Raw genomic sequence first — 12,831 nt, 5'->3', positions numbered from 1 at the left:
CCGGCGCCCCCGGGCGCTCCCCCAGCGCGCCGAGTCCGGCCTGGGTCCGTCGGCGCCAAATTCGGGCTTAACCGGCAAAAGGTGGGCTTCTGGGGACGCGACTTGGCCGTTTTTTAGCGTCGCCAATAAAAAAGGGCCTTGGGGGGCTGTTGGGGGGGGGAGTGGAGATGCTCTTAATCTGAGGTCCTACTGCATTATTGTTCCTAACCAGTAGAATGCCCGTGTGTTGCCACGGGCTTTTAATTTATTTATTTATTTATTTATTGCACCTATGAATGTAATTCATATCAAATTTTGCATGTATAGATTTTTCTGATTGTGCATATAATGTACTCCCTCTGTTCTTAAATATATATCTTTTTAGAGATTCCAATATGGATACATACCGAGCAAAATAAATGAATCAACACTTTAAAATATGCCTCTATACATCTGTGTGTAGTTCATAATGAAATCTATAAAATAAACTTACATTTAGGAACGGATGGAGTACATGTACAGAAAAAAATAGCCTGCAACAACTGAAAAGTAATTTGGCAGGCTCCTTGTTGTTGGTTGTTGTTGTACTGAAGAGGAGGAGGAGCTGCTAGAGAGGAGGAGGAGGTGCTGCTGGAGAGGAGGATGAGGAGGAGCTGCTGGAGTGGAGGAGGAGCCGTTGGAGAGGAGGGGGGAGGATCTGCTGCAGAGGGAGCATATCTGCTGAAGAGGAGCCACTCGAGAGAAGAGGAGATGTGTGTGGATCGGGGATGTTTCTCTCTTTCTCCCCTCTTTACCTGTTGGCGCCAACAACATCTATGTTTCCTGCCTGCCTAGTAATCTCAAGGCATTCAATATGGACTAGAGCGACAACCTAAACACCTTAGCAGACGCCTTAAAGATTAAGCCGCATGCTGCCCTGACGCTTAAGCGTCGCGACGCCTTACAGACGCCTTAGAAAACCACTGACATTGTACTGCGATAATGAACACACAGTTTTCCATGCGAATAACAAGCACATTGACCTAAAGTACCATGTTGTTCCACATAGAATGCATGATCAAACTATTAATGTTAAGCATATCAGTATGACAAAGTATGCTTACGGATCTGCTTACTAAAGGCTTACCATCCAATATTTTTGTGAGTATATAGCCGGCATGGGTCTAACGAAAGCCTTTTGATCTTAGAATTATGGGACCACTAATATAAACCACTCCCCATAAAGTAATATGTATTCCATTTCAAAATGAGATGTGTGCTATGTGTATGTAGGTTCAATGGCATTTCATTGGTTGTTGTAACACCTTACTCTGATATGTCATTTCTATGGAGAATGGGCAAAAATTATTGTGCCTAACGATTAAGGGGGAGAATGTTGAAACTGATTTAAAGGCCCAACAGGCTGTAAAGATAAAGATAACGTTAAGGGGAGGGGCCATACACCAACATACGTTCCCCTCACCCCAACTCCCCTGATCGGGGACACCATAGTTTTGGTCCCCTGTCGCCATCGCATATATATTAGATTGGGGAGTAGCCGGCACATAGGATCTAACCCGTTCCCGTACGGTTTATTCCTGCTCCCCACATCCCTAAAACCCTAACCGATCAGGGGAGCGTTGCACGCCGAGAAGATCATCTTCAAGCTCTTCCCCTACTCCAGGGCAGTGTCGGTGGCGCCCGGAGGAATGCCGCTACTTGCTACGACAATCTACCCCAAGCCTACATCACGCCTGTATCAAGTAGACACGAGACTTCACATCGACTACACCGATGGTTGCTTCCATTGGTGGTAAGATCCTAATCTATTTCTCCTATCTATGCAATTAGGTTATCTAATGACTAGGTTTAAGATCTAATCACGTCTATCCTACTGGATTAAATCTAACAATGTTCCTTTTGGCTATGGTTGTCAGTATCCTGTATCCTATTACGAAGATGCTGATATAGAGTACTTTGTGTAAGTTGACTGTGTACATGTGCGGCGTTAGAGCGAGTGTATGACAAGATCATTATCAGTTTCATGGCCGGAAACCTGAAAGGCTTGGCTGGCTACCGATGATAAACAATTTATTCCCGGATCAACTGCAAAACTAGAACATGCCAGCCTGGTTGCATCGTTGAGCACATATGTTGTTATGCGGTCTGACCGATAAAGATCTTCGTAGAATATGTAGGAGCCAATATGAGCATCCAGGTTCCGCTATTGGTTATTGACCGGGAACGTGTCTCGGTCAAGTCTACATGGTTCTCGAACCCGTAGGGTCCGCACGCTTAAAGTTTCGATGACAGTTATATTATGAGTTTATATGTTTTGATGTACCGAAGGTTGTTCGGAGTCCTGGATGTGATCACGGACATGACGAGGAGTCTCGAAATGGTTGAGACATGAAGATTGATATATTGGACGACTATATTCAGACACCGGAATGGTTCCGGGGTTATCGGATATATACCGGAGTACCGGGGGGTTACCGGAACCCCCTGGGGGATTAATGGGCCTACATGGGCCTTAGTGGAGAAGAGGAGGGGCAGCCAAGGCAGGCCGCGCGCCCCCTCCCCCTCTAGTCCGAATTGGACAAGGAGGGGGGCGGCGCCCCCCTTTCCTTCTTCTCCTCCTCCTCTTTCCCCCTTCTCCTAATCCAACAAGGAAGGGAGGGAGTCCTACTCCCGGTGGGAGTAGGACTCCTCCTGGCGCGCCCCTCTCTTGGCCGGCCGCCTCTCCCCCCTTGCTCCTTTATATACGGGGGCAGGGGGCATCCTAGAGACACAACAATTGATCATTGATCTTTTAGCCGTGTGTGGTGCCCCCTCCACCATAGTCCACCTCGATAATAGTGTAGCGGTGCTTAGGCGAAGCCCTGCGTCGGTAGAACATCATCATCGTCACCACACCGTTGTGCTGACGAAACTCTCCCTCAACACTCGGCTGGATCGGAGTTCGAGGGACGTCATCGGGCTGAACGTGTGCTGAACTCGGAGGTGCCGTGCGTTCGGTACTTGATCGGTCGGATCGTGAAGACGTACGACTACATCAACCGCGTTGTGCTAATGCTTCCGCTTTCGGTCTACGAGGGTACGTGGACAACACTCTCCCCTCTCGTTGCTATGCATCACCATGATCTTGCGTGTGCATAGGAATTTTTTTGAAATTACTACGTTCCCCAACAGTGGTATCAGAGCCTGGTTTTATGAATAGATGCCATATGCACGAGTAGAACACAAGTGAGTTGTGGGCGATATAAGTCATACTGCTTACCAGCATGTCATACTTTGGTTCGGCGGTATTGTTGGATGAAGTGGCCCGGACCGACATTACGCGTACGCTTACGCGAGACTGGTTCTACCGACGTGCTTTGCACACAGGTGGCTGGCGGGTGTCAGTTTCTCCAACTTTAGTTGAACCGAGTGTGGCTACGCCCGGTCCTTGCGAAGGTTAAAACAGCACCAACTTGACAAACTATCGTTGTGGTTTTGATGCGTAGGTAAGAGCGGTTCTTGCTCAGCCCGTTGCAGCCACATAAAACTTGCAACAACAAAGTAGAGGACGTCTAACTTGTTTTTGCAGGGCATGTTGTGATGTGATATGGTCAAGGCATGATGCTAAATTTTATTGTATGAGATGATCATGTTTTGTAACCGAGTTATCGGCAACTGGCAGGAGCCATATGGTTGTCGCTTTATTGTATGCAATGCAATCACCCTGTAATGCTTTACTTTATCACTAAGCGGTAGGGATAGTCGTAGAAGCATAAGTTGGCGAGACGACAACGATGCTACGATGGAGATCAAGGTGTCGCGCCGGTGACGATGGTGATCATGACGGTGCTTCGAAGATGGAGATCACAAGCACAAGATGATGATGGCCATATCATATCACTCATATTGATTGCATGTGATGTTTATCTTTTATGCATCTTATCTTGCTTTGATTGACGGTAGCATTATAAGATGATCTCTCACTAAATTATCAAGGTATAAGTGTTCTCCCTGAGTATGCATCATTGCGAAAGTTTTTCGTGCTGAGACACCACGTGATGATCGGGTGTGATAGGCTCTACGTTCAAATACAACGGGTGCAAAACAGTTGCACACGCGGAATACTCAGGTTAAACTTGACGAGCCTAGCATATAACTGATATGGCCTCGGAACACTGAGACCGAAAGGTCGAGCGTGAATCATATAGTAGATATGATCAACATAGTGATGTTCACCATTGAAACTACTCCATCTCACGTGATGATCGGACATGGTTTAGTTGATTTGGATCACGTGATCACTTAGATGATTAGAGGGATGTCTATCTAAGTGGGAGTTCTTAAGTAATATGATTAATTGAACTTAAATTTATCATGAACTTAGTCCTGGTAGTATTAGCATATCTATGTTGTAGATCAATAGCTCGCGTTTAGCTCCCCTGTTTTATTTTGATATGTTCCTAGAGAAAACTAAGTTGAAAGATGTTAGTACCAATGATGCGGACTTGGTCCGTGATCTGGGGATTAACCTCATTGCTGCACAGAAGTATTATGTCCTTGATGCACCGCTAGGTGACAGACCTATTGCAGGAGCAGATGCAGACGTTATGAATGTTTGACAAAAGCTCGGTATGATGACTACTTGATAGTTTAGTGCACCATGCTTTACGGCTTAGAACCGGGACTTTCAAAAATGTTTTGAATGCCACAGAGCATATAAGATGTTCTAAGAGTTGAAATTGGTATTTCATACTCATGCCCGTGTCGAGAGGTATGAGACCTCTGGCAGTACTTTGCCTACAAGATGGAGGAGAATTGCTCAGCTAGTGAGCATGTGCTCAAAATGTCTGAGTACTACAATCACTTGAATCAAGTGGGAGTTAATCTTCCAGATAAGATAGTGATTGACAGAGTTCTCTAGTCACTATCACCAAGTTAATAGAACTTCGTGATGAACTATAATATGCAAGGGATGACGAAAGTAATTCCCGAGCTCTTCACGATGCTGAGATCGGCGAAGGTAGAAATCAAGAAAAGAGCATCAAGTGTTGATGGTTAACAAGATCACTAGTTTCAAGAAAAGGGCAAAGGGAAAGAAGGGGAACTTCAAGAAGAACGGCAAGCAAGTTGCTACTCAAGTGAAGAAGCCCAAGTTTGGACCTAAGCCTGATACTGGGTGCTTCTACTGCAAAAAGGACTGGTCGCTGGAAGCGGAACTGCCCCAAGTATTTGGCGGATAAGAAGGATGGCAAAGTGAACAAAGGTATATTTGATATACATGTCATTGATGTGTACTTTACTAGTGTTTATAGCAACCCCTCAGTATTTGATACTAGTTCAGTTGCTAAGATTAGTAACTCGAAACGGGAGTTGCAGAATAAACAGAGACTAGTTAAGGGTGAAGTGACGATGTGTGTTGGAAGTGGTTCCAAGATTGATATGATCATCAATGCAGACTCCCTATACTTTCGGGATTAGTATTGAACCTAAATAAGTGTTATTTGGTGTTTGCGTTGAGCATGAATATGATTTGATCATGTTTATTGCAATACGGTTATTCATTGAAGTTAGAGAACAATTGTTGTTCTGTTTACATGAATAAAAAACCTTCTATGGTCATACACACCAACGAAAATGGTTTGTTGGACCTCGATCGTAGTGATACACATATTCATAATATTGAAGCCAAAAGATGCAAAGTTAATAATGATAGTGCAACTTATTTGTGGCACTGCCGTTTAGGTCATATTGGTGTAAAGCGCATGAAGAAACTCCATGCTGATGGGATTTTGGAATCACTTGATTATGAATCACTTGATGCTTGCGAACCATGCCTTATGGGCAAGATGACTAAAACTCCGTTCTCTGGAACAATGGAGCAAGCAACTGGCTTATTGGAAATAATACATACTGATGTATGCGATCCGATGAGTGTTGAGGCTCGCGACGGGTATCGTTATTTTCTGACCTTCACAGATGATTTAAGCAGATATGGGTATATCTACTTAATGAAACATAAGTCGAAACATTTGAAAAGTTCAAAGAATTTCAGAGTGAAGTTGAAAATCATCGTAACAAGAAAATAAAGTTTCTATGATCTGATCGTGGAGGAGAATATTTGAGTTACGAGTTTGGTCTTCATTTGAAACAATGCGGAATAGTTTCGCAACTCACGCCACCTGGAACACCACAGCATAATGGTGTGTCCGAACGTCATAACCGTACTTTATTAGATATAGTGCAATCTATGATGTCTCTTACCGATTTACCACTATCGTTCTGGGATTATGCTTTAGAGACAACTGCATTCACATTAAATAGGGCACCGTCTAATCCGTTGAGACGACACCGTATGAACTATGGTTTGGCAAGAAACCTAAGCTGTCATTTCTTAAAGTTTGGGGTTGCGATGCTTATGTGAAAAAGTTTCATCCTGATAAGCTCAAACCCAAATCGGAAAAGTGCGTCTTCATAGGATACCCAAAAGTTACTGTTGGGTACACCTTCTATCACAGATCCGAAGGCAAGATATTTGTTGCTAAGAATGGATCCTTTCTAGAGAAAGAGTTTCTCTCGAAAGAAGTGAGTGGGAGGAAAGTAGAACTTGATGAGGTAACTGTACCTGTTCCCTTATTGGAAAGTAGTTCATCACAGAAATCTGTTCCCATGACTCCTACACCAATTAGTGAGGAAGCTAATGATGATGATCATGTAACTTCAGATCAAGTTACTATCGAACCTCGTAGGTCAACCAGAGTGAGATCCGCACCAGAGTGGTACGGTAATCCTATTCTGGAGGTCATGTTACTTGACCATGACGAACCTACGAACTATGAGGAAGCGATGATGAGCCCAGATTCCGCGAAATGGTTTGAGGCCATGAAATTTGAGATGGGATCCATGTATGAGAACAAAGTATGGACTTTGATTGACTTGCCCAAATGATCGGCGTGACATTGAGATTAAATGGATCTTTAAGAAGAAGACTGACGCTGACGGTAATGTTACTGTCTATAAAGCTCGACTTGTTGCGAAAGGTTTTCGACAAGTTCAAGGGATTGACTACGATGAGACCTTCTCACCCGTAGCGATGCTTAAGTCTGTCCAAATCATGTTAGCAATTGCCGCATTTTATGATTATGAAATTTGGCAAATTGATGTAAAAACTGCATTCCTGAATGGATTTCTGGAAGAAGAGTTGTATATGATGCAACCGGAAGGTTTTGTCGATCCAAAGGGAGCTAACAAAGTGTGCAAGCTCTAGCGGTCCATTTATGGACTGGTGCAAGCCTCTCGGAGTTGGAATAAACGCTTTGATAGTGTGATCAAAGCATTTGGTTTTATACAGACTTTTGGAGAAGCCTGTATTTACAAGAAAGTGAGTGGGAGCTCTGTGGCATTTCTGATATTATATGTGGATGACATATTGCTGATTGGAAATGATGTAGAATTTCTGGATAACATAAAGGGATACTTGAATAAGAGTTTTTCAATGAAAGACCTCGGTGAAGCTGCTTATATATTGGGCATCAGGATCTATAGAGATAGATCAAGACACTTAATTGGACTTTCACAAAGCACATACCTTGACAAAGTTTTGAAGAAGTTCAAAATGGATCAAGCAAAGAAAGGGTTCTTGCCTGTGTTACAAGGTGTGAAATTGAGTAAGACTCAAACCCCGACCACGGCAGAAGATAGAAAGAGAATGAAAGTCATTCCCTATGCCTTGGCCATAGGTTCTATAAAGTATGCCATGCTGTGTACCAGATCTATTGTATACCCTACACTGATTTTGGCAAGGGAGTACAATAGTGATCTAGGAGTAGATCACTGGACAGCGGTCAAAATTATCCTTAGTGGAATAAGGATATGTTTCTCGATTATGGAGGTGACAAAAGGTTCGTCGTAAAAGGGTTACGTAGATACAAGTTTTGGCACTAATCCAGATGACTCTAAGTCTTCAATCTGGATACATATTAAAAGTGGGAGCAATTAGCTAAAGTAGCTCCATGCACAACATTGTAGACATAGAAATTTGCAAAATACATACGGATCTGAATATGGCAGACCCGTTGACTTAACTTCTCTCACATGCAAAACATGATCACACCTTAGTACTCTTTGGGTGTTAATCACATAGCGATGTGAACTAGATTATTGACTCTAGTAAACCCTTTGGGTGTTGGTCACATGACGATGTGAACTATGGGTGTTAATCACATGGCGATGTGAACTATTGATATTAAATCACATGGCGATGTGATCTAGATTATTGACTCTAGTGCAAGTGGGAGACTGAAGGAAATATGCCCTAGAGGCAATAATAAAGTTATTATTTATTTCCTTATTTCATGATAAATGTTTATTACCCCCCTTTCCTTCTTCTCCTCCTCCTCTTTCCCCCTTCTCCTAATCCAACAAGGAAGGGACGGAGTCCTACTCCCGGTGGGAGTAGGACTCCTCCTGGCGCGCCCCTCTCCTGGCCGGCCGCCTCTCCCCCCTTGCTCCTTTATATACGGGGGCAGGGGGCACCCTAGAGACACAACAATTGATCATTGATCTTTTAGCCGTGTGCGGTGCCCCCCTCCACCATAGTCCACCTCGATAATACTGTAGCGATGCTTAGGCGAAGCCCTACGTCGGTAGAACATCATCATCGTCACCACGCCGTCGTGCTGACGAAACTCTCCCTCAACACTCGTCTGGATCGGAGTTCGAGGGACGTCATCGGGCTGAACGTGTGCTGAACTCGGAGGTGTCGTGCGTTCGGTACTTGATCGGTCGGATCGTGAAGACGTACGACTACATCAACCGCGTTGTGCTAACGCTTCCGCTTTCGGTCTACGAGGGTACGTGGACAACACTCTCCCCTCTCGTTGCTATGCATCACCTTGATCTTGCGTGTGCGTAGGATTTTTTTTGAAATTACTACGTTCCCCAACAACTGCAGCATCCGCTGCAGCTGCCATCCACCGCCACCACCACCCCGCCCTGGCTTCAGTAGCAGCCGCCGCTCCTGGCGGCCTCCGTCGCGCCTGGCGCGGCACCGCAGCCGCTGCAGCTGCCATCCACCGCCACCACCGCCCTGCCCTGGCTGAAGTGGCAGCTGCCGCTCCTGGCGGCCTCCGCCGTGCCCGGCGTGGCACCGCAGCAGCCGTCGCCAGTCAGCTCTGGCTCCGCATCGATCGCGCCGGCGGGAGTCCTGATCCACCAGATCAAGTTCCCGCCGTCGCCATCACCGCTTCCCCAGGACGTCCCCATCCAGCAGATCAAGTTCCCGCCGTCGCCGTCACCGCTTCCTGCTTGGATCACTACCCGCCATGTGTCGGCGGCGGTGAGGCTGCAGGCTACTGCGCGCGGCCTCCTAGCACGTCGGTGTGTGCGGGAGATGCGTGGTCTGCAGCTGCCGCTCCTCCCAGTTGCGCTTCACTATGCAAAGGAGCTCAATTTCGTCCGTTGCGTCGGGGATCTTGGGCATGCTGTTTTCCCCGCGGGCAGCGACCTCAAAGTCTGTGACATCAGCGGTTGGGGGGCGCACCCCTCCTCATCATTCTCCATCGCAAGCCCTCCACTCTTCTCTGTGTGGTGCAGACCAACAGCCGTCCGGCGGGGAGACGGCAAGGTGTCACCAACAGGAGCGCACCGCGTAGCACCACTGCATTCCGCCGACCGCCGCGAGGGCGTCTCTGCTGGTCGCTCTTGCGACCACTTCCAGGTGGTCATACACATGCACTCCTTTTGTCCAAATGGTGTCCATGGGATCCAGGTGGCTGTACACGTGCACGTTCGACGTGCGGATGGTGTCCACTTTTTGTTAAGGGGTCCAAAATAAATCGTCCCAGTCCGTTTCAGGTTGAGAGTAATAAAACAAGCCGACATGTAAAAGGCTTGTTTTTAGGTGTTTGGTTTGTGTTGCGTCGAGTCATGGTTATAAGTTGGTTAGGCTGCAGCTCGAGGACAAGCTGCATGTCCAGGTGGGGTGTAGTGTTAGAGTACGTAATGGGCCTAATGGCCTGGGCTGGCAGTATAGCCCGTTAGTCTTAGGGTTAATTAGAGATAAGGGTCGCTTGCTTAGGGGTCAAGTAAGCCTTGCTTGGGAGTCAAGTAAACCTCTCTATATAAAGAGAGGAGATGTATCAATCTAATCAAGCAAGAATTAAGAAGGAAATCCCTTCCCTCTTGCCCGACTGTGGGTAAAAAGGCCCCCGGCCAGCCCTCTCGCGCCCTCCTTCTAGCAGCGCCATAACACACCATGTAGTCAAGTTACAAAAATATTTTATACGGGGAAAGATGAACAAAGAACCATCATATCCATCTTGCCCCAGGAGAGCAAATCTTCAAGAAGTTTCTTTGTGCACAAAAAGAAAGGAGGAAACAAAAGGCCCTAACAAAAAGAACCAAGGATTTCTTCCTTCATAAGACACTGATGATGATATGCACGGCTATGCAAGTATGCCTGAAATAACATTTCACATGAAGAACAGGTGCAACCTGGTGAAACTTAAAAGTTACAACCACATTGCACGCCGGACAGTAGAAATCAAACAAATGGCATATAGAAGAGATCCACAATAACATTCCAGCAACAAAAATATGCATTCGCTCAAAGAGCATGACCAAGAGCGGGTCACTCATATGAACGCTGCCATCTGTGCATCTTAACCATGCCAACACTGAAGTAGATTTGGGAGGCAGCGAGGAACAGTAGTAAAACGTTATTAATGTCATACATCGATACTCCATAGTTCAGAACATTAACAAGATGATCAGGACATCATAAAAAGCACAAAATCATCATAGCGACCATCCAAAACGACATGTTTGACTGGTAGTACAGGTAAGAAGAGCTAGGAAGAAGAGGCATGCTCCCAGTCCAAGAGAAAAGCAAACCAGAAGTCATGACCTTTCAGGCATGCCCTGTGGAGAATGGATGCTCCTCATATTCTTCTTGCATCATATCATGGCCTGGAATCGGAACAATGCTCTCTTGGAGGCGGTGGTGCGTAAGCGACATGCAGTACTGATTCTTTCCAATGCTCACAATACCTAAGAACTTGCCATCAATATCCCAGCGCAACACATTTTTCTTATTAAACGTGATCAGCAACTCACGCTCGTTTAGCACAACCATATTGTTCAAATACTGCAGTGTTGAATCAAGTGATAGTCTCCTTTTCTTTTTGAAAGAAGTTAAATAAAGTTGTCTTGATGCCTCTACCATTGACAGGTCAATCCGGTACTTGAAAGCCCAGATTTCAGCCTTGTAATCCTGCATCACCCAGACATCCATAGAAGACCTTTCCCTCGAGCTGCACCAGAAAGCAAGCGTCTCCTCCATGTCAAACAGCTTCCAGTAACAGTATGGCTGGGAATGGATGGGACCGGGCATCCACCGAAATGACTCTGCTTCTGTGTCAAACACAATAATGTCTACGCCACCTCCTGTAATGTTGACGTAAACGCAAAGACCCCAGTGCAGGCTGCCATGGTGGTGGACTGGTGGTGAACTGTATGAAGAGTACAACTTGCTCAGTAAACCCTGTTCCGCTGAAGGTGATGAGAGTGTTGACATTCTGACATTGACGTGCCTCGGCCTGTCAGATCCCACCGTGAGGATGTATAAGCTGGAGTTAGACAAGTCGTCTGGACATGAGACCCAGAGCACCCTATACTCTTCAGTTGAATGGTGGCAGTAGAAACCGGCTACGACATTGTACTCCCTCTCAGGCCGCGGCAGGAGAGCACACTTGCGGATGACCGGGTTGCAGATGTAGAACGTGTATCCCTGAGAGACGATAAGGAAGCCATCACAAGCGCCTCTGAGGCGATTTTGGGAAAGTGGCTTGTAGCCCGGGAGGAAAGGCTAGAGCTGCTGCTGGTGGAGGGCTTTCACGGCACCGGCATCACGGAGAACGACGAGGCTGGCCGGCCGCCCTTACCCGTCGACAATGGGGAGCAACGGCTGGCAGCAGCGGTGCTCGAGCATGAATGCAGGCGTGGATGTCGCGCTGCGCCATGACTTGCTGACGGCACGGCAGCGGCCGACGTCCTTGGGCGCCAACCTGATGAGTATCTTGTCAACGATTTCCTCGGGCAGGTCCTCAAGCAGGGTTGCGCCTCTCTTGCCGGCCATCGTAGTGCTCCGTCGAGTCCGGTCAGCTGAAAAGCGACAAGATTTAGTCCTCCACACGGCTAGCTCCTTCAGAGGGGGGGGGGGCAGCTTAATATGACCGCAAAAGGGTTTCCCCCGCTTTGCATTCCAAAGCAACAAGCCAACATAGGATACATCTCGACGCTGGGGCGAGCAGCACAACAAGCCCAAAGACAAAAAAAGAAGAAGAAACATAATGCCAACAACGGCAGATCGACAAAGCGCGGAAGGACCGCCACCGCTGCACCCTCCGGAAACACCCCACCACCGCCCGAGGCTCCAAGTGCCGCATACCAAGCAGCACCTCCAAGAAGGTATGCGACGCCGACGACGCTGCTGCCCGGACAAGTCGTAGGGTTTCCCCCGGTATGCGGAGGAAAGTAGGGGATGGCTACCACCGACGCCCTTCAAGAAGGAATGGTGGCACCCGCCGGTGTCACCGCATCGGCGCCGGACGAACCGGCAAGGATTTCTCCCGGACACCAAACACCACCGCCCATCCGGAGCCAACCATCCAAACTACCACCCAATGCGCCACCGCGGTTGCACCGCCGCCTAGGCCGTCTCACTACGAGGGCCACCACGAGGCCGAGAAGACCGGAGAGAAGCGCCACGCGACGAGAACAACAGCACCAATGCCGAGCGGAAGGGAACCACTTCCACCGCCGTCGTGCGAGAAGTCGAGCCTCCGGCACTATCACGGTAGTCGACCGGACACGACA

The 12,831-nt window shown here is 47.2% G+C and overlaps 1 pseudogene; it reads right to left on the bottom strand.

Annotated features, from left to right (window-relative positions):
* Positions 1–10,673: 10,673 nt before the first annotated feature.
* On the bottom strand, positions 10,674–12,292 carry LOC109761554 (F-box/kelch-repeat protein At3g23880-like; annotated as a pseudogene).
* Positions 12,293–12,831: the final 539 nt, after the last annotated feature.

Source organism: Aegilops tauschii, chromosome 2 (genome assembly GCF_002575655.3).
Source record: "Aegilops tauschii subsp. strangulata cultivar AL8/78 chromosome 2, Aet v6.0, whole genome shotgun sequence".
In the NCBI taxonomy this organism is placed as follows: domain Eukaryota; kingdom Viridiplantae; phylum Streptophyta; class Magnoliopsida; order Poales; family Poaceae; genus Aegilops; species Aegilops tauschii.
Note: the sequence above shows the minus strand (reverse complement) of the source record. Positions and strands in the feature narration are given on the sequence as shown.